At 48.4% G+C, this 25,684-nt stretch overlaps 1 protein-coding gene across 3 annotated transcripts in view; it reads left to right on the forward strand.

Moving 5' to 3' along the window:
* SGMS1 (sphingomyelin synthase 1) overlaps window positions 1-25,684 on the forward strand; it is a 98,277-nt gene that overhangs the window by 26,746 nt on the left and 45,847 nt on the right. Inside the window, exon 2 of one of the 3 annotated variants that reach the window (XM_058029584.1) lies at window positions 2,107-2,222. The gene's annotated coding sequence lies outside the window, so the exon portion shown is untranslated. Of the gene's footprint in view, window positions 1-2,106; window positions 2,223-14,419; window positions 14,628-23,671; window positions 23,793-25,684 lie in introns of those variants that run through there. The other 2 variants (XM_058029586.1, XM_058029585.1) reach the window with 2 other exon arrangements.

Raw genomic sequence — 25,684 nt, forward strand, 5'->3', positions numbered from 1 at the left:
GGGAGGGCTGCTCTGGTGAGATAATGGCCAGTTACCCATGGAAACATTCCTGGTGTGGGTAAGACCTCTCATGGTCCTACAGCAAGCAGGCCAGGAGGCTGGAAAGGCTTTCTCTGGCTTTCCCATGGCTCTCTCCAAACAGACAAAACATGTTTGACTCCCAGCTTGTAGCACAGAAAAATCTTCTGGGATCGTGACACCTCTCATGATCCTACAGCAAGCAGGGCAAGGGCAAGAGGCTGGCAAGGCTTTCCCTGGATTTTCCATGGCTCTGTCCCTGCCTTTTCTGTGGTTCTGTCCCTGAATTTTCCATGTCTCTGTCCAGATGGACAAAAGCTGTTTGACTTCCAGCTTGTAGCACAGAAAAATCTTCTGGGATGGTGACACCTCTCATAATCCTACAGCAGGCAGGGCAGGAGGCTGGAAAGGCTTTCTCTGGATTTTCCATGGTTCTGTCCCTGCCTTTTCCATGGTTCTGTCCCTGCCTTTTCCATGGCTCTGTCCCTGCCTTTTCCATGGTTCTGTCCCTGTATTTTCCATGGCTCTGTCCCTGTATTTTCCATGGCTCTCTCCAGATGGACAAAAGCTGTTTGATTTCCAGCCTGTGGCACAGAAGAATCTTCTGGGATGGTGACACCTCTCATGGTCCTACAGCAGGCAGGGCAGGAGCTGGCAAGGCTTTTCCATGGCTCTGTTTGTGTGCCTGGTGTCCCCATCCCTGCAGCACTCACTGAAGGTGAGGCAGTGTGAAAACTCCAAAGCAAATTTCCAAGCAATCCTAAATGCAGCTAAAAAGGAGTCTCAAGAAATTAGAATTACCAGGCTTCCATCTGGCAGACAGCTCCTTGGGTTTGGTGCTGCTTCAACAAGCAGAATTGGATTTATTCATCCTCCCCTTCCTCCCCACCTTGTGTTTGAGTGGAAATGTATGAATTGCACTAAGAAATGTGAATGGAGCAGGGAGACTTCTGCTTTTGCTTTATCTAAGAGTGAAAGCTGAGTTGGAGGAGCCCTGTGCAGCACAGGGCTGGTTCTATTCCAGATCTCCACCCTGGTTTTGTCTCCCTTGGAGGCCAGGGCAGGATGAGTGGTTTGTGTGCTGCTGTTGGGCACAGGGATGGGGACAAACCCGGTCGCTGGTGCTGCCACCTGAGGATTTTGGCCATGAGCATTTTGAGTTTGCTTCTCTTTGCTTCTTCCCCTCTCTCCTCAATGATTCTGGTTATTTTGGAGACTATCAGGAAAGGCTTCCAGCCTTCCTCCTTTGCTCCAGAGTCACTTGAGCAGCTCCCTTCAGAGCAAACATTGTGGTTAATTTCTTTACTTGGAGCTCCACGTTGGCAGTGTGTATCCCATGAGTTCTCTGGATTGCTCCTGTAGTTAAGAAAAGGTGCTCTGGGTGTAGCAGGGTGGTCAGCAGTGGGAAACCCACATTGTTCTGAGGGTGGTGGTCTTCTCCTGTAGTAATTCCATATCCTCTGAACAGAGAGAGACATGGTTCTCCCAGGAAAATCATGGCTAGCTGTGTAGAAGCTGTTGGAAACTTAATTATGATCTCTCTTTCTGTGACCATTGTTTATAGATATGGCTCTCCAGCTATTCATAGTTCACCAAGAGTGTGAGAGAAGTTCCTAAAAGCCTATCAGGTCTTAGGTGCACAATTGTTTCTATAAGAACTGTGGATTTATAATAATAAGGTGGCTTTTCTTGCCTTCTGAGGATGGAGAGTGTATCACTCTTGGCTGTACCCCTTTGGTGATATCCTCCAAACCTCATCTAGGCCTGTTTGGACACAAGGATATTCTCTCTTTCTGAGCCCTGTGGGAAATACTATTTTTAAAATGCAGCTGCTCTATCCCTGGAGATGCCCAAGGCCAGGCTGGCTGGAGTTTGGAGCCACCTGGGACAGTGGAAGGTGTCCCTGCCATGGCAGGAGTGGAATGAGATGAGCTTTGAGGTCCCTCCCAACCCAAACCATTCCATGGCTTCCCTGTATATCCAAACTCTTAGACCTTGAGCTCACCTCCTGATGCTTTAATGAAGAATTACTGTTAGCTCCACCTCTTCAATGTCCTTATTTTTATTTGTTTGCTGTTTTGTTCACAGTGACTCTCATGACTCTGTGAGAAGCTGCCAGCAGCAAGTCTGAGCTTCCACTCTCCTGTTCCAAATGAGTTTCTGAGCTGATGCATCCAGTGCTCTGGCTAGAAAAGCAGTTTCAGGTAGGTCAGGGCATCTTGCATTTTGCATTTTCAAGTGTGTTCACCTTGTTTACTGTGACCTGAGTTGGGGCAAGTCCTTGTTATGGACATTTTGGATATTTGACAAACTGTCTAACTCCGGTATTAAATTGTAAAATCTTAGGGAAGGAAGCTGAAAGATCCCTTAGATCAATGCCTTCTGCCTGCTTCCAGGGAAGGATGACTAAGAGCAGAACTTGAAGGTGTAGATTGTGGATAAATGCTCCCAAAACTCTGCTTGTAAGGAAATCTTTGCCCTTCTGGCTGTGGAAAGTGGAGTGATAGATTGTGTAGAGAGCCAGAATGAAGGCTGGAATACCTGTGTTCTGTTCCCAGCTTTGGCTTTGGCATGGATAAATGACCCTAAAAGAGAGAATAAACAGGGTGGATGCCCTTTATTGCTGCTTGTAGTTGTGTTTTTGTCTTTCAGTAATCCTTTGAAGCTGCATGAGGATTTGCTGAAAGGCATCTCATAAGATTTGTCATGGTTTTGTTGGGTTTGATCCGTGCTGGAAAGCTCCATGACTGACTGAAGAGGTAGAGGGGAGGTGTAGTGAGAATCAGAAAATAAAAGGGGAGTTTTGGGTGTACAGATTCTGAGGAAGAGTGTTCTAAAAGCTGATATTTGTTTGTGTGCAGCCCCAGTGTCCAGCACCTTGAGTGAACCAAGTCTCTAATGCCTCCCATTCCTGGTTGGGAAACCTTTTCCCTTTTTCCTGAGAATGTTCTGGAATATTCGTGAGCCTTAACTGGCTGATTGTGAGAGGTTGTGGTGGGAGACAAAGCAAAAAAGCATCTTTCAGTTGTGATTCTTCCTAATCCAGCTGGATTCTCCCTGAGCATGTTTGTCTTTGGAAAATTTGGGGTTTGCCCCTCTCCAGTGGCTGTCCCAATTCTGCATCTCAAAGGCTGCATAATTCAGATGTTCAGTGGCTTTCCCACAGAATCTGTAAGAAATACCACCAGAAATCCTGAGGAAAATGCTGTGACTAAACACCAAGGCTGCTAAAATAGAGGGAGATTATATTTTTGTGTGTCACAGGTCAGGTGAATGATGAGCAGGTTTTTTGTACTTGTTGCTCTCTGAAAGCTGCCTCTGTGTCAGTGTTCTGGACAAACTGTAATAATACCAAGGCTTGGTTTACAGCACTTGTGAAAAATTCCTACTTTCCCCACCCTTCCTCAAGTGCATCAGTGCTGGGAGCAGGAGATACTTTGAGCAGACACCTGAATCTCCTGTCACTGCATTGATTCAGCTCCTGTTTGCTCTGCATCCAATACACAGCAGTGATGAATAATGCAGGCATCTATTACTTAAAGTTTAATGCAGCTTTAATCAGGCTTGGACATCAAGAGGTGCAGAGGAGGCTGCTCTGCTCTGTGCTGAAGGGAAAAGATTCAATCCAGGTGTGGCTGGGTCTGTGTTCTTGGGCTGTTCCTTTGCCCAGGGCTGTCACTGTCCCATGGGCTGGCCCTGCTGAGGGACCCCCAGGGTTGTGTCCAGTTCTGGTCCCCAATGCAGGAAGGACATGGAGGGGCTGGAGCGTGTCCAGGGCAGGGAATGGAGCCCCAGGAGGGGCTGAGGGAGCTGGCAAGGGGCTGAGCCTGGAGCAAAGGAGGCTCAGGGGGCCCTTGTGGCTCTGCACAACTCCCTGCCAGGAGGGGACAGCCAGGGGGGGTCGGGCTGTGCTGCCAGGGAACAGGGACAGGACAAGGGGAAAGGGCCTCAGGCTGGGCCAGGGGAGGCTCAGCTGGGACAGTAGCAGCAATTTCTGCATGCAAAGGGTGAATTAGTTCTTATCCATGTCACAGCCTCACAAACCCTGAGTTCTACAGAACTTCACTGTAACAAACTAAAAATGGAGCTCCATCTCTCTCTGCAAGGCCTTTTAAGGATAAACTGTCCAATTAAGAAATGACACCTGAATTATTTTTACTTTTAACCCAATAACCAACCACCCATGGCCTGCAATGTGGACTTTTTATCCAGTTACACAAAACCACCCAAACCCATGGAGAAGAAGGTAAAGAAGGATCAGCCTCTGCCCTGAAACCTCCATCTTGTTTATATACATTACTGTATCATAAAACTTTAAACTATTAACTCTTCCACCATGTGATATCACACATTTCTATTCAAACTCCTCACCCACAATCCCAGTTCTATCATTCCATTTTGGAATTCCATTCCAGGCCTTGGCAGGGGCTGCCCAGGGAGCTTTGCAGTGCCCAGCCCTGCAGGTGTCCCAGGCAGGGCTGGAGGTGGCACTCAGTGCTCTGGGCTGGGCACAAGGTGGGCACTGGGCACAGCTGGGACTCCAGGGGTTGGCAGGGATTTTCCAGCCTCAATAATTGTGGGATTCTGTGACACAGCTCATCATTGATGTGCAGATACTCACTTGCAGCTGCCTTGGTGTCTGTGACCTCTGGTTTTTGCTGTATTTATCTCAATCTGTAATAGCCCAGGTTCTGTGTTTGTGGGGTCAGAGAGCATGTGGATGACTCTGCTGTGATCAGGGATCTCACAGTGGCATTTTAAGGCACTGCTGTCTCTTCAATGGCTTTTTTTTTTCTTGGTACGAGTATTATTTTTTTAAACAAAGGAAAAACATCCCTTTCATCAATTGTTCCCTTTGCAGAAGTTGAGCCTTAAAATAATCCAGGAAGCCTTTTGTTATATAAATATACTCATCCTCCAGCTTGGCACTGAATGTGCTTGACAGAGCTGCTTGCTGAATTCTGTTTTAAACTTGAATTTCAGTGGCTATGAAGGAGAAACCCTGGGCTCAGAGAGCAAAGCAAACACAGCTTGCTGTGTAATCACAGTGTAACAGGGACTGTTTAGAGCAGTGGAAAGCCAGGGGTTTGTGCCTGGAACTGTTTCTGTGTCTCAGTGATTTTTGTTTCAGCTTGTTACAGCCAGGTATGCCCATACCTACCAAATTTAGCTCCATGGGAAGGGAGCATATGTGCAGTCTTTTGAAAATATTCCTGTTTAAGTTGTTTGCTCAGGAATAGAATTGTGTGTGAATACAGCAAGGGTTGGAATGGTTAACAGTAAATTCCAGTGCAGAGCACTCAGTGGTGAGATCTCCCAGTAAAGTGGGCAACAGGTGACAAAAAAATTCCCAGAAACTCAAAAATCCATCAGCCACAAAAACTCACCAGCCTGTGGATTTCAAATAATCTTTGTCAGAAGTGGTGGCTGTTTCCTGGGTGTGCACATGAAAGCACCTTGGGGGGAATTTATGAATCATGTGGAGTTTTCTGTGTCCTCTGTAGGTCACACTTTGATTGTGACATTGGCATTTTTAAGTGACACCTTTGGTTTGTTTTGCTGCAAGCCTGAGCTTGAAGCTGCTGCTGACTGAGGAAGTTGGACTCAGTGTTCTTGGAGATCTTTTCCAACCTAAATGTGTGATGATTCCTCCCAACTTCTCACAGAATCACTGGGTTGGGAGAGACCTTCGAGAGCATCAAATCCAGCCCAGCCCTAAACACCTCAACTAAACCCTGGTGTCACATCCAGTCTGTTTTTAAACACATCCAGGGATGGTGACTCCACCACCTCCCTGAGCAGGCCATTACAATGTTTTCTCACTCTTTCTGTGAAAAACTTCTTCCTAATATCCAACCTATATTTTCCCCGACACAGCTTGAGATGCATTCATCAGAACTATCCCAGAGAACTGGGGATGTTCAGAGGGTGTTGCAGGATGTTCCTGGGTGGTTTTGGTCCAAACAGGGACAGATTCCACCATCCCAGGTTGCTCCAGGCCCCATCCAGCCTGGCTTTGGACACTTCCAGGGATGGAGCATCCCCAGCCTTCCAGGCAATTACATCTTTGCAAAACTAAAGGTTTAATGGAATTTTGGAGCAGAGATTTTATATACCCTGTGTTTAATTTGTTGGATCCATCAAGTTGGGTTTTGGTAGATTTTTTTAGCTGCTTTATTCAGTGGCTTGGCTTGTTCTGGGTGCTGTAGATAATTTCCTTCTTGTCTCCTAATTTATTTGCCTTCAGACATGTAGCTGCTGCTGTGTGTTTCCAGGAAAATGGCAAGGATGTGCCAGCAGGAAATGGCTGCAGTTAATGAAAATGGGTTGTACTTGCTGATGATGAATCCTTCATCCAAAGAGGGAACGTTCCCTCTCCAGCTTTGTGGCCTGAATTAGCATCTGACTGTTCCTTTGTCCTGGGGCTGCCTCTGAATGACTCTGGAACGGATTCATGGCTTAGGGCCCCCAGTAATGGGATTTCCTGAGAGGGTGTGTCCCCAGTCCTTGCACAGGTTCAAAGGGAAAATGGGATTTCCCTCCTGTCTTGCATCCTCTGGACTGGTGCCCCTTGCCTTTGGCTCCCTTTCCTGCCTGCCTCTGCAACCCAGGAGGTTTCAGCTGGGATAAACTGTCCAATTAAGAAGTGACACCCAAATTATTTTTACTTTTAACTGAGTAACCAACCACCCATGGCCTGCAGTGCAGACTTTCTTTCCAAGCCATGCCAGCTCCTCATCATCCACCCAAGGCTTGTGGGGACAGGGCTGTGTTCTCCTTGGGTTCAAGAGTGAGCACAGACACATTTAGTGCTTTCTGAAAGGCTTTCAAGTGCAGCACTGCTCTTTCTGCAGCTCTTTTTGCTTCCTTTGAAGGCTGAGCAGCACCACTGAACCCGGGCCTGCAGTGCGTGACTGCTCCCTCAGCACGCAGTTAAAACATCAGCTATTACACTGATGTGCAAATGTTATTTTGTGCTGAAGTCATGCTGGAAATAGTTCAAAATGTCTTGTTTATTTGGATTCACGAGGGGCACGCTGTCTCGCTGAGCTCTGATCTTGTTTTGCTCTCTGCTTGCTTTGCAATCAGCAGAGCTGGATTCAAACCACGCTGAGGGATTGAAGGTGCCTCTTGCTCTGAGGGCAGCACCCCTGGGTTTGTGCCTTTTGGGACAGCTGGGGTGTTAATCAGGTGTTTTCCCTCACTCCTTGGATGGGTGGAACAGGTTCTGCTCCTGGGTTGAATTAAACCCTGTGCCCTGTGCTCAGGTGAGACCCCACCTGCAGAGCTGCCCCAGCACAGGAGGGAGAGCCCAGGGCAGGCACCAGCATGGGCAGAGGGATGGAGCAGCTCTGCTGGGAGGAAAGGCTGGCACAGCTGGGGGGGCTCACCTGGACAGGAGAAGCTCTGGGGTGACCAAATTGTGGCCTGAAGGAGCTGCAGGAAACGTGGAGAGAGATCCTTTAGAAGATGGAGTGACAAGGGGGGATGGCTTCCCAGTGCCAAAGGGCAGGGCTGGATGGGATATTGGGAATTAGGAATTGTTCCCTGGCAGGGTGGGCAGGCCCTGGCACAGCTGTGGCTGCCCCTGGATCCCTGGCAGTGCCCAAGGCCAGGTTGGACATTTGGAGCATCCTAGCATAGTGGAAGGTGTCCCTGCCCATGACAGGCAGGGAATGGGATGAGCTTTAAGGTCCTTTCTGTGATTGTTTTAAATATCTCTTACTGGATAGGCACTGACTCACTTGGTCATTATCTCAATGACAGATGCACTTGTTTAAAATGACTCCACGGTTTTGCAGTTTTATTGCTCAGCAGATAATGCACTTATTGGGATTCTTGCACAAGATGCTTTGTTTCAGTTCACTCCCTAAATGTTTCTCTCTGTGTTTGCAAGATGCATGGAAATGGAAGGGTTTTTTCTGGCCTGTGCTGTCCCCATTGCCAGGGAGCAGTGCAAGGCTGTCAGCAGCTGTTTGACAGATTTTCATGTACAAAAAGTTACATCTCACATATTTTGCTGTGCAGGGATAAATACACAGCAAAGGGTGGGTGAAATATTTGATCTGAACACACTGAAGGATTTTGTGGTGATGTCTGCTCTGTCACCAGAGTCCTGTGTGACTGTCCCAGCTGTTCAAATGATGTGTGCACCCCTGCTGCATCCAGGCAGGTTTAAATATCCTCCTGTCCAGAGCATGCTCCCTGCGTTGTGGAGCATCCTCACTGACACATCACTCAATTCCCCAAGCTTTGCTGGGAGTTTCTTGGAAAGCTGGGGAGCTCCCTGAGCTGTGTGTGGCACATCCAGAGGGGCAGGAAGGTGAGGGACAGGCTTTGCACACAGGCTGTGTCATTATTAGGATATGTTAATGGTGTAGTTCCAGGTGTTTTTCGGGTGCTGGTGCTGATCCAGGTGAGCTGAGGCTTGTGCCTGGTGCTCTGTGCCAGCAGGAGTGCCTTGCTGGGCATTGGTTACCAATAAAAATCCTGCTGCTGCTTCCCAAACTCAGGGGCAGCCCCCAGCTTGCTCTGGATGTTTTGTTACAATTTCCTCACCTGTGTTTTGGTCTCTATGAAGCTTCTCAGGGAAGGCAGCTCAATAGCAAGGCAGTGTCTCCAGCTCTGCAGTTTTGCTGATGTGTTTGAAGTCCCCAGACAGTTGATCAGGCAGACTTGCTGCTAAATGGATGATCTAATTCGCGGTGAATGCTGTGATCACAAGCATTACCCTACATCACAGAAACAATTTGAAAACCAGTGCGTACTCCTCAAGCTGTCAGTTGTCTTTCAGCACCCTCCTTGTGCTCTTTCATCTTGAAATGCTCGTGCTGAAGCTCCAATAAACTCACCTGTCAGCAGCTGCAGGGATGTCTCCTCTGTCTCCAGCTCCTAGCTGTAGCTGGCAGTTTAAAAGCTGTTTACAGAGCAGATAAAGCAAGGAGCTCTCTTGGAGCTGCTGTTTCTCTAAATGATTTTTCTTACACTCCGGTTATACTCAGCACGAGGTTGTGTTGGTGCCTGGTGAGGATTGCTCAGAGCCAGCACATGAGTTCTGTGCTCAGAACCCCTGAGGACATGGGCAGGGCAGGAAGGTGTCCCTGTACAGAGGGAAAATGGGATAGAGAGAGGTGACATCCTGGAAAAAGAAGGGGACACAGCACCCAAAAACCTGACTGCCTGAAGAGTGGCCCCCAGCAGAAGAATGCTCTTTCACAGCTCACAGATATGTGGTTTGAATTTTGCAAGGGAGAGCTCTTTTGAAACCTGAAATTTATGGACTCATAAAATCATTAGGGCTGGAAAGACCCCTGTGTGCCCAGTGCCCACCTTGTGCCCAGCCCAGAGCTCTGAGTGCCACCTCCAGCCCTGCCTGGGACACCTGCAGGGCTGGGCACTGCAAAGCTCCCTGGGCAGCCCCTGCCAAGGCCTGAGCACCCTTTGCATGCAGAAATTGCTGCTGAAATTCCAAGGAACTGATGCCTTGAGAAGGCTGACCTAGAATAAAGAATAAAGCAGGGATTTATTAAAAGGATCTCCTCCATGGATCCACCTTGGGCAGCACAAGAGCCCAGCCAGGGCTGCACCCAAGGTGAACCAGAATGGGCACAAAATGGATGAGTGGTCATGAAATCTCCCACTTTAATCAGTTCTGCTCCATTTGCATATTGGAGTTAATTGTCCAATTCCAGCTTTAGGTCATTGCAGTCCCATCCTGCTTGTTTTTCTCTCTCCAGCCCACATTGTTTGTGCTCTTGGGTTGAGGTTTGGATCATTTGTCCTTGGTCCCCAGCTAGAGCAGGAATTGTTTTGTCTCCCTGCTCTGTGCACAGAGCTCACCATCCCTTAGTGTAAAGCTCAGACCCACACACTAAAGCAGCACAGAATCTGAAAAATACAACAGCTAAAACCTGAGGCATCAGAATATTTAAGAGTCTATTTTTTGTGGACCTGTTTATTCTCTTTCTTCTCCAGGGGGGATCCTAGATGGTCATTTCAGTGAAATCCCTGTTCTCATCCCTCCTTTGTGTTCCAGCATACAGAACTCTGCAGTAGGAATATCTGACAAATTGCCCCAAGGAGCAGCTTTGTTTTTACATCACAGCCTTGCAAAAAGCAACTCTAAAAACTTAGATAAGTGAACTTAATTTAAAATCTACTTTAAAAAAAACAGCAAATTTTTGTTTTGAGTCCTGCTTCTTGCTTGTGCAAGAGGCACCATCCTTGTAAAAGTCTTGCTAAATCTGAAGCTCTTCTCTGTTTGTTTACAAAAACCAACCCATTGTTTCCATGTGGATGCACTGGTTGTTAAGTTTTATCTGGAGAATTCTGATACTCAGCCAGGATCTGCTTCTCTGTGGTAATTTGAGGTGGGGTGAAAATGGACACTTCAAAGCAATCCTGTGTTGTCATCCTGTGAGTTTGAGATGCTGAAAACAGTCAAAAAAAAAAAAAGATCTGTGTCCCAGCAGGAGTTTGAGGCTACAGCTCTCCCCTGGGTGTACTGTGAATATTAATTGCACAGAACTGTGGGCACTGTGCACATGAAAACAGGAAACCCAGGTGTGGGTGCTGCAAGGTCAGTGAGGCTGGAGACCAGCAATTGGTTACTAATAAAAATCCAAGACATTTTCTGTGCACCTCCTTAGGGGTCACTTTGCTGGTGCTGCACGAGGAAATAATAAATGTAGGTGACCTAGGTGTGTGTATATGTATTTATTTGATGTTTTATTACCAAAAAACTTCTTCAGCTGAGGGGAGGAAGGCACATGCACAGCCAGGGATGTGGTTAATTCCTTGCTCTGCTGCTGTGGTTTAAGAAAAATTTTGGAAGCCTCTGTTTCAAGATATTGAGAGGTTCCTGCATTTTGCAGGCTCTTTCCTGTCTCTGAAGCCTAATGCTTGTTTTCTGCAACGCTGACAGAAAGCAAAAGCATTATTAGTTTTGGGTTTTGTTCTGCTCTTGGGAGGCTTTTTTTCTGAATTGGGAGCTTTTTTCACTGCAAATAGCTGCAAAGCCAAAGTAGTAAATTAATAGATATTATTACTGAAGGAGTGGATAACAGAACAAGCTACTGTAAAAAATAGTTTTAAAAATGACCTTTTTCTCCATGATTCTGCATGTCCTGAATCCTCTATCTCCAAAAAGAAAAGGATTCAGCAAAGGATGATGAAGGTGATCAAAAGGCATGGAACAGCTGTTGTAGAAAAGGAGATAAATAAACTTTGTCTCTTTAGCATGGAGCAGAAACGATGGTGAGGGGAAGAAGCAAGGAGAGGAATGTTAAGCAGATTGGGAGCTTTGCATCTTCCAAAGAAAATGACTGTACCCAGGCCTTCCTCACTCATAAGAAATCCCAAAAAACCAAAACAACAAAGGAAGCAACAAGCTTATGAAAGGGAAAGCTTTTCTTTTGGTGCTGTGGTATTCCTGGTGGCCAGCATGTTGCTGGAAGGTGAGAGGTTCAAAGGAGGCTGGATCAAACCCATCCTATTAAAAGCTGTTGAGGACAGTGATTCCTGGCTCAGGGAACAGGTATTAAAGCAGAGTTGGGAGGAATTCCAGGGTGTGTGAGGCTGCAGGAGCTCAGTGGGCACCTGGTGTCCCCTCCCATTGTGTGCACCCAGCTGTGCCCCAGCCCCTTGTTGGAAAAGGTGGCACTGGCTGTGTTCAACTTTTTGTTTCAGAAACCTGAAGCTTCCTTTTGTAAGCAGGTCAGAAATAACACCCAGCTGTTGTGTAGCTGTGTAACACAGGGGCTACAACCTGGAGTAGCAGATGAAATGTGGGATTTCTTGGCTTCCAGGCTATTTCCTGCTTTTGGTGGGTAATGGGAAACAGGCAAGCAGGAATAGCAAGTGATGCAGGTGACAGAAAGCTGGTGTTCAGGAACAGATGATGGCAGCAGCTGTCTTGGCTGGCTGGGCTGTGTTCTTTCCCAAATTCCTGCGGTCTGGAGTGTGCTGGGAGCGGGTGGGTTGGGGTGGCAGCTGCTGCTGGGGTGATGCTCAGGTTTCCCTGGGGCACTCCCTGCACACTCCACTCCCAGCCTGCTGCAGTGTTTGGGTAGAGCTGGAAGGCTGGGATTGCCTGGGTGAAGGTTCCTGATGCTGCACAGAGCTTTTTGCCACACCCAGGGGGCTGCTTGGTGCCATCTGCAAGGACTGAATTTCCCTGGAGATGTTGACGTTCAGCAGCGTGTGGGTGTCAGGAGGCTTTGGGAGGTGGAGGAGGATGGAGTTGGAATAATGTCCTTTGAATCAGAGCTGTTTTGATCTGCTTAGAAAGAAACTGGCTGCTGTAAAAGGAGGGGAGAAATGCTCAAACACTGGGCTACTCTAGGATTTTGTGCAGACAAGAAAGACTTGGAGCAGGAGCTGTATGGGAATTGATCCTGGTCTGGGTGGGGTAGAAACCCAAGCGTGGGTGAGCATGTGTGGGGTCACTGACATGCTGCACACACATTCCCAACAGCCATGCCTTGAAAATTGACAGGAACTCTTAGTTCAGAGGGCTCCAGCCCAAGGCATGAGCTTGATGACCTGTGTGATAACTTGGAGAGTAAATTCCAAGTGATTCATCCCTTTTCTGATCTCTCTTGAACTCTGACTGCTTGTGTCTGTTGCTGTCAAGTGGCTGCTTCTGTATTTATGAGCGAGGTGGAAACTACTGACCTGCTTTGCCTCCTCTGAAAGGCAAGTGATAGCTCTCTCTGAGATGGCAGGGGTGCTATTTCTGCATGTGCCTGGACTAAATTTACTGCAGGCAGCTGAAAAGTGTAAACGGTGACGACTGCTGGAAGGGAAAGCGTGTATTTACTGCTCCGTGGCAATGGATTTATAGACAGATAGTTTGGTTTATAGATAAATATTGTTGCCTCTATTTCTGTAGCCATAAGCAGTAGATTTTAAAGCCTAAACTTTGCTATCATCCAGGGACCTTTTAATATTTTTTTTTTCCCCTATCCCATCTGCCGAGTTCTTCGCTGGCGGCTGAGGCGTCACGTGGCGCCAGGAGAGCCAAGAGAAGTGACGCATCCTGGTATCCCATGGTAACTCTGCTTTTCCTCTGCTTTTAGCTCCTTTGCCTTGCTCCCAGATGGAATAACCTGCCTGTGGGATTGCACTGCCTCTGCTCACTCACAGGTGAAGCTGAGCTTGCAGGGTTTTTTCACTCCCTGCAAAGGGTTTGCCCTCGCTAACCCAAATTGAAAGGGGAACAAAGAGCACCAAGGCTCCAAACCAACACCAAGCCCAGAAATCTCCCAGTTCCCCACCCAAGCATCAGTGGGAGTTTGCTCTTTGTTTGCCATTCAGGATAGTGAAGCTTGTCTGAGAAGTTTCTGCCAACCACAGGTAGATGCCCTGCGAGTGAGGTACAATTCTCACCAAAGATTCACAATTGTCACCTACGTTGGCAGTCTGGGTCTTGCAGTTCACACAGGTTTTGCTGCTGGCAACTTGTTAGGTGAGGCTTGCTCTTTGGGTTTTTTTTTCCTCCTCTTTCTTCACCACCCCCTCAGTTGTTTTTAACCTCTGGTTGCTGTATGCAGTTACTGCCTGGATTTTTGTTAGAAATATCCTACTTATCCCCCAAGAAAATTTCATGGTTTTGCATCCAGATATGCTGGTACTTTTTAGAGTTCTGGGGTTTTATTTGAAAAATGGATCATTTAATTATAGAATTATAAAATGGTTTGGGTTGGAAGGGACATTAAAGCCCATCTTATTATTAAACCCCCTGCCATAGCAGGGACACCTTCCACTGTCCCAGGTGGTTCCAAGCCCCATCCAGCCTGGCCTTGGGCACTGCCAGGGATCCAGGGGCAGCCACAGCTGTGCCAGGGCCTGCCCACCCTGCCAGGGAACAATTAACTGAAAGCCATTTTCTCCTCACTGTCTTCTATCCACTGTAACTTTACTGTATTAAACCAGCCATGGTATTTGCTGGGGCTGCAAATGGAGTAGCTCCTCACCAGGTGTAAACAGTGAGTAGAGCCCTTGCAGTGAGAAACCTCAAACCTGGTTTTGTACCCTGTTTCCAAACTCTTCTGTGCCTGTTTTCTGTGTGCACTGAAGCACAGCTAAAGCAACGTGTGTCTGGTTTAACTCTGCCCTGCCAATTGGATTTTTGCTTTAGGGCACCGCTTTCACAAACCCAATTTATCCTCAGGGAGGAAGAAGAAAAAACTGATTTTGCTCACACACAGTCCCCGTGTAGTGGAGGAGTCGGTGGTGAAGTTTTTCAGCGTGGCAGGATTTGCATTTCTGTTGCCACAGCTACAATGAGCTCACAGCATTTCAGGAGCAGGAGTTTTCAGAGTGAAGGCACCAGTGCACCCGGATGAGTCATTCTGGTGTGTCCAAGGGCTGGGGAATCACTTCTTCAATGGGAGAGGATGCCCTGGAGTGCGGGGGAGGAGGCAGAGATGTAGTCTGAGCAGTTTGGGGCTGCCTGGATTCCTTTGGGGCATGACCTGGGAGATGTGTGCTGGGAAGAGGCTGCTGAGCTGTCACCTGATGCACAGCATCCCTGATGTGGGCACCTGGATGTTGGGAAGTATCCCAGGATTCCTCTGATGTGCTTCCTCTGGCTTTGCTCCAAGCAGGTATTTATTTAATACAAATCTCTCTTCTCATCCCAATGGGGCTGAATTCCCTTCTGCTGTGTTTCAGCCCATCCTGCTGCCCTGGCTTTGCATGGGGACTGCTGCTGCCTGGCTAAATCCAAACAATGGCCTGCTTGTGGCAGCTGAAAGTGGTGCTGGAACAAAAATCCCTCCTCTGTAATTGCAGGAAAAAAACAAGCCTGTGTGCGGCAGGAAGCAGCATGACTACATTAACTCATATTAACTCATACTTTTAATTTTTTTTCCCTGTGTCTTCTGCACAGTCTGTGATGATTTAAGCATAAATTGCTTAAGAAAAGTCCTTGGCCTGTTATTTAATTACTGACTGCTTGTGTGGCAGGGGGTTGGGAGGTTAAGGTCTCCTCCAACCCAAACCATTCCATGATTCTGCAGTTTGGGTGCATGGCAGAGGATGGTTACCCTGAATCCAGAGATTTGCCATTGTGACCATTGTAAATAAATGTGGAGTATTTAATAAGGAGATAATTGGATGTCCACCTTCATCTAGGTAAGATGTAAAACTTGAGCTGTCTTGATGTCAGGTTTCTTCCTTTTTTCCCCAATGAAAACCTGTCTCGGTGCTTTTCACCTGCAGGATCCTGCTTCTCTTGTATCAGTGTTTCATAAGCTGCCTGCAGTGGCCTTTTCCTGCTGATTCTTGCCCTTGGAATGGCCTACAAGAAGCTGTTTCCTCTGTGTTATCACATGCAAAGCACTGCTGTGACACTGCTAAAAGTCTCAGAGCTGTGGTGTGAGACAGGGGTTGCAGGGACAGAAAAGCTGGAGATGGGAGAGAGCTGTGATATGTGGCCAGCTCAGTTAATCCTGGGACCTGGAACTAAAACACAACTGAGTCAGAAGTGTTGAGAGCAGTTGTGACACTTTTTCCCCAACAAACAGCTGTGACTTGTCACACAGGTGACACTCGCATCCTGTCTATTCACCTGGGCTCATTTAAAAAAAAATTAATTACTGCTCTTGCTTGGTGCTGTTGGAGTTTTGAATTTCTATGTTTGAAAGTGCTTTTGTATTGATAATGTGCTTAATTTTTTTTTTTTTTTTTTTTTTTTTGCTGTGTTGGAGGCCTTTTTCTGCTGTGACTTCTTATTTTTGGAGCTATGGATGTGTAGGTTTATGGATTAAAATAAAGAAGGAGGGGGAGAACTCTCCAAACAAAGCCCAACAGGGAGCTCAGGAATCAAATTGAAACTGTGACACAGAGGGAGAACAAGGGCTTAGGGCAGCACAAATGCAAAGTGAGGTCTCCAGGGGGGTATCTTTGGACAAGCAGGAGGGATGATACCCCCAGAGAGAAGTGATTTTTTCTCATCTGTATGTCGAGGGGCATCTCCACTTTGCCTTCATGTGCACTCTGGAATAAATTTGGAAAATTCAGCTTGTGTTTTACAAGGAAATGCCAGGTGCCATAGCAGGGGGAACAAAAGAAGCAGCAGATCAAACATGTATACACTGGAGTAGACTTGGAATAGAGAAATTCAGTTTGTATTTGACAAGGAAATGCCAGTTGGAACAAAGCAAGCAGCAGATCAAACTGAGGGCCACTGGCCCCCAAAGCTGTAGGAAGGGACATTTTTCAGCTTATGGGAGTCCCATCAATGTGTGCTGAGCTTGGGGGTAGGCAGGGAAGCTAAACAGCTAAATGATGGATTTGTTACTTGGGTTGATGATCAAATGGGAGAAGACTGAGGGCTATAACACAGCCAGGATTGTGAGACACAGGAATAGTGCTGCTCACTGCTTTTTTTGGACGAGGCTGGCCAAGGAGCAGAGGTCACAGTGACTGGGGGAAGCCTTTTGGCAAGGGAAGTTTATCCCTGCAGGCAGCTGCTCGCCCCAGCAGCCCAATTTTGGCTTTTGTTGTTTGGTTGTTTGGTTTTTCTCCTCTTAGTAACTCTCCAAAACACACTGCAGGGTGTCTGCTTGCACCTAAGGGATTTACCTTTGTGGGCAGGAGAATAAAGAAGAACAGAGCTGCTGTCCTGGAGATCTGCATTTGTGCTCCTGCCTGGATTTTGGGCTACCTGTGCTCCCTGTGTCACTGTGGTGAGCTGCACAGGTGACACAGTGTCTGGCTGCTCTCACTCTTGTCCAAAATCCACAGGGATTTTGTGGTCTGTTCCCTTGGTGGAAGCCAAAGGAGTGGATCTGAGCATGAAAATTATTGTGGTACCATCACAGTGGATCTGGTTTGGATGCATAAAGATGCAGTTGAGGCTTGAGAGAAATGTTTTGAGCACTTGTGGAGAGTTTGGGTGGATGGAAGAGCTCTGCAGGATCCAGCAGAGCCTGGGGAATGCTTACCCAGAGTGTATTGGCACAAGGTATCCTGTGTTCCTTGAGTTCCTTTCACCTTGAAAAGACAAATTAAAAAGGAGTTTCTGCTGCCCAGTGGGTTCTGTGGGGTATTTTTCCATGGGAATCCTTCACCCTTCCTTTCTACTTGTTTTGATCTGACATTGTGGTGGGATATAATGCTTCCAGTACAAGAAATGAAACACAGGTTTAAAAATAAAAACATCCCCCAAATCTCAGAATGACTTTTGAACCAGCACAGGCAGGAGAGAGTCCCCGTGTGGATTATTTGCTCTCTTGGGTTTTGATCTCGTTTTTTTTATTGGCCCTAAAAATGGCCAGAGGTTAAAATTAGAATAATAAACATTTACAAGGGAATTTTCTACGGTCAGCTTTCATTTAGCACTGAAAAAGCCCTGGAAAGCCTGGTCCATTTTGGGATGCTGAAGACAAAGTGAGTTTTTTCCTGTTTTATTTAAGAGCTGCATGATGGATGTGGAAGCTTGAATTTTCCTTTATTTAGTAGTGTACCAAACCCAGCCTTTTGCTGTATAAACAAAGGGTCACATTCATAACAGCAAGAGCAACTAAGCAAGGGCAGTGACTTAGAGGGGGAATATCTTGGTATTGCAAGTGTTTAATGAATAATGGATGGCTTTTGTGCCAAAATCTTTCTGAATTTGTAACATGTTGACCACACAAAGTCGTGCAGCATTTCCTGGGCAGGAGGGAGAGCTGCTGTGTCCATCTCTGTCACACTGCCCTGCTGCAAGGTGTGTTTGGGGAAAGAACACTATTCATTTGTCACCTGATGAACGATCCTAAACTCTGTTTGGGTGAGTAGTGATGGAAACCTGGCTGTGCTGTGTTGGTTTTAGGGCTGGTCCCCATCCATGCCCGCAGTGTAGGGATGTTCCCTGTGCTTCAGTTCCTGCTTTTTGGATTCAGGAACACTCCAAAAATTACATCTTGGGTGTGTAGCTGCCTCAGGTGATCCCCAGGCTCCAGATCTGCTGCTTTGGGGCAGAATGGAGGCCTGGCTGTGTCTGGGTTGATGTGCAATTTCCATATATAATTATTTCTCTTCATGTGTGTGTGCTTGTGTATTTATTGCTCCGATTCCCTGAAACTTTGGCCAATTGTTCCTTTCTCAGCCAGCAGCTTCCCAGGATCCTTGGGGTGGATCACAGCAATGTGCAGGACATGCAGCATCCCTGATTCCCCCTTGCTTTGCTTTGTTCTGGGTTTCAGTGCCAGCTGCAGCCTCCTGGTACCTTCCAGCTGGGGAAAGAGCCATGCTCCTGCAGCAGGGTGACACAGAGCCAGGGCTGGTGATGCTCTGCTGGCAGTGAGGAGCTGAGCTGGGCTGTAATTAGCAGCCTCTCTGTTCCCTTGCAAGTCCAGAGGAGTTCTTTCTGTGTTTAGCTGGTTCTGCTTTATGGGGTTTGATTCAGTGTGGAGCAGTAGCTCGTGCTGTCCAAGAGAAGAGTCCTGTAAAAATGGGAATTGTTGTGTGTCCTGAGTGCCACAAGTGTAAGGGAGCTCCTCAGCCTCCCCAGGAGGAGCTGCTGTGATGGTTGGAGATGCTGGTCTGGTCTGTGTGTTCACGGTGCAGGAATTGTAAAGATGAAACTGTGAGCTGAGAACCTGAGCCCCTGTGCAGATCTTTGCAGGGAGTGTCTGCTCTGGGGCTGCCTCTTGGGGCACCTACTCAAGGGATCCCAGAAGAGTTAAAAGGGACCCTGAATCCCATCTCATTCCACCCCTGTCATGGGCAGGGACAGCTTCCAGCCTGGCCTTGGGCACTGCCAGGGATCCAGGGGCAGCCACAGCTGCTCTGGGCACCCTGTGCCAGGGCCTGCCCACCCTGCCAGGGAACAATTCCTAATTCCCAATATCCCATCCAGCCCTGCCCTCTGGCACTGGGAGGCCATTCCCCCTTGTCCAAAATCTCTCTCCATGTTTCCTGCAGCTCCTTCAGGTCACAGTTTGGTCACCCCAGAGCTTCTCCTGTCCAGGTGAGCCCCCCCAGCTGTGCCAGCCTTTCCTCCCAGCAGAGCTGCTCCATCCCTCTGCCCATGCTGGTGCCTGCCCTGGGCTCTCTGCAGCAGCTCCAGGTCCCTCCTGTGCTGGGGCAGCTCTGCAGGTGGGGTCTCACCTGAGCCCAGGGCACAGGGGCAGAATCCCCCCCTGCCCTGCTGCCCACGCTGGGGCTCAGCCCAGGGCACGGGGGGGTTCTGGCTCCCAGCTCCCACCCCCAGCACCCCCAGGGCTGCTCCAGGGCTGCTCTCCAGCTTGGTAGCCACAAGTGGAACAATCCATAAAATCCTTCCCAATCTGCTGGATGGAGCCATGGTATGACTTAGGGCCATAGACCCTGCTAGAAAATGCACCAGCCTGGGGCAGGGACTGGGCCAGCTGACGAGAGTTCCTTGTTACATGGGGCATCTGGGTTAGGTGTCACCAGGCTATCACAGGGACAACACCCATGGCAAGAAGCCAGAACCCTGGATGGCCTTAAATCCCTGGAGTCAGTTTAAAACTGCACTGGTCACTGGTGCCTTTTTTTTTTTTTTTTTTTTTTTTTTTTTTGCTGCGTGAAGAGACCTCGAGTGCCCAGCTGTGCCAGCTGCCACCACAGCAGAGCCCAGCTGGGCTCTCCCTGTCCCTGCTGTGCCCCCAGTGTATTTGCAGAGAGAGGAGAAGGAGGAGGAGGAGGTGTGCTAAACTGAGAGGCAGGCAAGGCAAATGCACTGACAGATAGACAGAAACATGTTTTATTGGGAGCTTTTGGACAAAAACATGGGTATTGCATGGAGTCTTCCCTGTCCCTCCTCTTTAGGGTGAAATATTGATAATTTTAAGATCAATTTTGTACTTTCCTCTATTGCTGGTGGCTCTCACTTGGCCTCTTCTTGCCATACCACTTCCATTCCCTGAATGGCATTCACTTTGCCATTCTGTGTACCTGTGGGAACAGGGAATGTTGGAGATTTAAAGAAATTACAACTTTAATTTATCTCTTGGCCTTCAAATAAAAAACTTCAGTATTTCTCTTGTTTTACACCAGCAAGAAGTAGTTACCTGCTAAGTTAATGAAGATTTTGGCTTATAAACCTAAATCATATCCATGTCTCACTCTTCTTGCTTTGTTCTAATAGAGGATAATAATCCTCTGGGTTTTAGAAGTGCAACAGAGTATTTGTGGGGCTGAGGGCTTTTTTAAAAAAGTGGTGATGTTTGAGGAAAAAAAAAAGGCAGAAGGGAAAGAAAACTTGAGGGAGATGGGGTGGAATGAGATGGGAGACTGTAAGGGACCTTTATGGAATGGCAGTGATGCAACACCTCCTGCCTGGCGTGTTCACTTGTCTCTGACCCCTGTGTCGTGTTGAGAAAGCAGAATGGGGCCAAACCGTGGCCAAGGTGAGTGAGCAAGGGCTGGGAACTGAGACAGGGCTCACGTCAGGTGTTGGTGCAGGGCTGGGGTGTGCCCTGTCAGTGCTGTGACACTGTGGCACTGTGCCTCACACAGGCTGAGGTGTATTACTGCGCCTGAGGGGCGCTGCTGGTGAGAGAGAGACGGCGAATCTTGTTTTTTGAATCAGAAGGCTTGATTTATTAAGATATTATATATAATACATTAAGACTATACTAAATAGAATAAGGAGAGAGATTTGCAGAGTAGCTAGGCTAGTTAAGAATAGATAGAAAGAATCTATAACAAAGTTGTGGCTAAGGATTCAGTCTCCTGGCTTGCACTTTGTGATTAGCTTTTAATTATAAACATAGAAAATGAGCTAATCAAGAAACTCCTGTTGCATTCCCCAGCAGCTGATAATAATTGTTTACTTTGTCTTCTGAGGCCTCTGGCCTCTAGAAGACACAGAAATCCAAAAGAAAAGATTTCTGTGAAGAAATGTCTGCGACAGAGGTGCTCCTCAATTCCTGGGGGTGTCACAGATCATACCCAGGCTGAGAGAGGGAATGGCTGGAGGCTCCCAGGATCCCACCCTGCCTGGGCCTGGCATGGACCTCTGCAGGGTCACCCAGAGCTGCTGGTCCAGGGCCATGTGCCAGACTCTGCCCGTGTCTCTTTGCCACTGAGGAGTGCAGAACTTCAGGAATGCTGTCACCTGTGCTGCGCGGAGGGGCAGGGTCACTCTTGTCATGCAGCTGGTGGCTTTTTTTGCTGGCTCCTGGGAGTTGTTGTCATCTGTCCTGCTTGGCAGAGCTGTCCCAGCCCGTGCTGGCTCCTGGGGTCACTCCCCCCCGGGTAATGGAAGGACTTTGCCTTTGCTTTGTTTGAGCACCTTGAGGCTGCTGCCTGCCCTTTGCTCCAGCCTTTTAGAGTTGATCCAAGTGTCAGTGTGACCCTCTGGTGTACTGGCCACTCACCCCAGTTATTGTGTCACCAGCAAAGTGCTGAGGGCACACTCTGTGCATCCTCCAGGTCAGCAGAAGAGGTTAAATGATTTTGGGAAGTGTCTGTCCTCCAACTGGACTTTGTGGCACTGACCTCTCCCTGCTGGGCCCCTTTTCCACCCACCTCCCTGCCCTCCTGGCTGCTGCACACTTTGCCAGCTCATCTGAGGGTGTGAGAAGAGCCAGTGTTGAAATTCTTGCCAAAGCCAAGACAGACAGCATCCTCTGCACTACAATCCATCCACTGAGATTGTTTCATCCTAGGAGGAGGCCAGGCTGGTGAAACAGGATTTTTTTCCCTCTGTATGTCCATGCTGACTGCTCCTGATCACCCTCTTGTCCTTCAGGTGACTGGAGATGGTTTCCTAAGTTCATCAAGTGTGACCTCACAGTGACAGCAGCCATTAGCACTTGTGGATCCATCCCATCAGGTCCCAACCTGATCCTTTTCCACTAAGGATAAGCCTCCCTTGTCTGGTTTTCCCCTTTGGTCTCAGGGGCCTGCAGTTCCTGCAGGTTGGCCTCACTGGCACCCTTCACATCCTTTGTCAGATTCAATTCCAGATGGGTTTTGGCCCTCTTAGCCCCATCCCTGCCCCATCAGTGTTCCTGAGATTCCTCCTGGATCACCTGTAGTATCAGTGTTCCCAGATTCCTCCTGGATCACCTGCAGGATCAGTGTTCCTGAGATTTTTTTTGTGGATCACCTGCTCCTGCAGGATCAGTGACCCCAGATTCCTCCTGGATCACCTGCCCCTGCCCCACTCTTTGCACTTGGTCAGTTCCTCTGATCAGGAGCTCTGTGCTCCTCCATGGAGGCCTCCTGTCCACTCAGCTGGATCAGCTCCTTGTTGGGATGGTCTGTCCTTCAGCCTGGAGGAGGTGCTCAGCCAGCTCTTTTGGGTCCCTTTTTATGAGCCAGCTCTTTTGGGTCCCTTTCCTCTCCGAGCCCCTGGGGTTCTCCAGGCACACCCTGAAGGTGATGCCCATTCTCCTCAAGTCCAGGGCTGTGGTGCAGCTTTGTCCCTCAGCTCCTTTGTGGGATCTCAGCACCTCAGGACTGAGGTGCAGAGTGACCAAGACCACCCTTGGGGGGCTCGGGAGTCCTGGAATGTTGCCAGAAGTGTCTGGTGGCTGGACTTTGATCCTACACAGGAGACGACACCTGTATGAGGATGGGAGGATTTCACTGGGTGAATGGTGAAGGGATAAGTTAATTAGAGTGTAAGACACAGGGTTTAGGATTTCTGTACAGGGGGGTCTAAAGAAGTAAGATGGAGGAACTGGGGCGTGTCCTGTCCTTCTTCTTCTTCTTCTTGGCCTCCATCTTCTGTGGTGATGTTGGCACTTTGGGATTGGTTATTACTAAAAGTGCACTGGTTAATAAGGGTAAAAGGTATTGGGGGAAAATGATAAATATTGTATACGTAATTTCGAGTATAAAGATAGGTGACCGCCCCGGGGGCTCTCAGTGTGCTCATGGCTGGCTGCTGAGCAGACCTCTGTCGGGCCAAGAGAAAATCTTTTAGATAAACAATTAATAAACACCGAGACCGAGAAAAGATCAGAAGTCTCTCTTCGTCCTTTGAAGCGCCGAGCTGTCCAAGGCCACCCCGGGCCTTTCCAGGTCACCTAAACAGCCGAGAAACTGACACTCCTTCCTCTGAGGGCTCTGAGCACCTTCACACCTCTGACCAGTTCTTGTCTCTGCGTGAGGATGAGATGCACTCATCCAGGGGCAGGGCAGAGAGGTGGGATGAGATGGATGGGATCCACCATCCCAGGGTGTTCCAAGCCTCATCCAGCCTGTGCATGGACACCTGCAGGGCTCCAGGGGCATCCCCAGCTTCTGTGGAGCCCTGCAGGCTCTCCAGCTGGGTGGGTGGGTGCGGGTGGCTGTGCTGGTGTTGATTTGGATGTGCAGCCGTGTGTGTGTGTGTGTGTGTGAGCTCCAGGGTGGCAGCAGGAATAGCTCAGCTCCTGGCAGAGCCCGGGATGTGTGAGATCCTCCCTCTCTGGCTGCATGCGTGCAATATTTCTCTTGGCTCCTTCAGCCTGGCTCTGGTGTCCGAGTCGAGGCTGTGTGTGTAGCTTTAGGGAAAGAAAAGCTTTATTTCTGTCTGATTTTTCTGCCGTACTTGCGTGTGTGCAGTCTCTCCAGAAGGGCCGTGCTTCTCCCTCCTTCTCCCCTGCCTATTTATATCCGCGGTGACGTCGCGGGAGTGTTTGCTTTGGAAGAAATCTCTTTCTCCGTCTGGCTGAGCCAAACTGAAAGCAAACCCGCAGGAGGAGAAAGCATTCCGAGCTGCAGGAGAAAGCAAAGCGTTCCTTTCTTCTCCTGCTGGGGAGAAGGGAGGCCTGGGCACTCGCAGGAAATGATCACCTGGCAAGGACAGGAAGCCTGGCAAGGTAAACGCCTTTTTCTGTTTGACTGAGGCACTGACATCCACCCCCAAAAGCCGTGAACTTCTCATTCCGGGGGGCGGAGGCGTGAAACTCTGGGGTGGTTTTCAGAGAGGAGCTGTGAAATGAGTTGCTGAAAGGAAGCCTCCAGGCTCAGGACAATGGCTCTTTAATAATCCGGCAAGACTTGTCTCATCAGCTGCTTGCATGCACAGGGATTGCTGTGCCCCCTCATCAGGGGGTGCACGGGGGCTTTTCCTTCTCCCCCTGCTCCCCAAATATTGTGAGTGCACTGTGGAAGTGATTTCCTTACAGTAAAACTGAATTTTGCCTCATCTGTAGCTTTCTAAGCCCTTCAGAAACTTCCCAAGCCTTTCTATTATTGTGCTCGGTCTGAATCTGAAATAAGGAATTTGCTTGATAGTTTTATAAACGGAATTTTCTGTATTGTGTTTATAGAGTAGTTTGCAAAATCAGAGCATTTACTTTCGGTTTTCTGACATCTGAAGCTGCATTTGCTACTTTTTGCTGCTTGTGAGCTGTAGAAGACACAGTAGCACTCAAAGGTTTTGAAGTGCTCAGTATGAAGCTGAGCCCTGGTTTTTGCAGAAGTGCCAGTCCCTCAGCAAATATAACAGTCCAGCATAAATAAACAGCCAGGAAGGCGAGTCTGCTCCCCAAATATTGTGAGTGCACTGTGGAAGTGATTTCCTTACAGTAAAACTGAATTTTGCTTCATCTGTACCTTTCTAACTCCTTCAGAGCCCTGGCTCTGAAACTTCCCAAGCCTTTCTATTATTGTTGTCAGTCTGAATCTAAAATAAGGAATTTAGGTGCTAGTTTTATAAAGGTATAAACTGAATTGTCTGTATTGTGTTTATGGAGTAGTTTGCAAAATCAGAGCATTTACTTTTGGTTTTCTGACATCTGAAGCTGCATTTGCTACTTTTTGCTGCTTGTGAGCTGTAGAAGACACAGAAAGTAACACTCGAAGGTTTTGAAGCTGAGCCCTGTTTTTTTGCAGAAGTGCCAATCCCTCAGCAAATATAACAGTCCAGCATAAATAAACAGCCAGGAGAGCGAGTCTGCTTCTCTAGAAAGTTGAAGTATTTACCTTCACTGTTTTACTCCCTATTAGATATTTTTAACTCCTAACCAAACTGCATTTTTGTGACCTGTAATTGCAGGGGTAAAACCTCTGCCGGTGATTTTTAGGAAACACAACAGACAGTGGAAGTTCTGTGGAGATGTTGAGGATTGGAGCTCTTTGGTGTGGATGGAGGAGAAATGGAGCTGTTCTTGCTCTAGGAAATCGTGGGTGCAGCACAACAAGTACCCGAGTGAGGTCAGCCCTTGGGAGTAGCTATAGGTCCTTAAAAATGCCTGGGGTTATTTGGCTGAGAGCATGGCAAGGATGGTGCTGTCCCCAGTTTGAGATACACAACTACCCCACCTAACTCTTGTGGGATCAGCTCTGTGATAACCTTGGAAATCCACTGGGAATAGCCAGGAGGCAGCAGGGAATCACAGAATCATGGAATAATGGAATGGTTTGGGTTGGAAGGGACCTTGAAGCCCATCCAGTGCCACCCCTGCCATGGCAGGGACACTTTCCACTGTCCCAGGCTGCTCCAGCCTGGCCTTGGGCACTGCCAGGGATCCAGGGCAGCCACAGCTGCTCTGGGCCTGCCCACCCTGCCAGGGAACAATTCCTAATTCCCAATATCCCATCCAGCCCTGCCCTCTGGCACTGGGAGCCATTCCCTGTGTCCTGTCTCTTCATCTCCAGTCCCTCTCCTGCTCTCCTGGAGCCCCTTTAGGCCCTGGCAGGGGCTCTGAGCTCTCCCTGGAGCATTTTCCTCTCCAGCTCTCCCAGCCTGGCTCCAGAGGGGCTCCAG

This window comes from Melospiza georgiana, chromosome 8 (genome assembly GCF_028018845.1).
Source record: "Melospiza georgiana isolate bMelGeo1 chromosome 8, bMelGeo1.pri, whole genome shotgun sequence".
Lineage (NCBI taxonomy): Eukaryota > Metazoa > Chordata > Aves > Passeriformes > Passerellidae > Melospiza > Melospiza georgiana.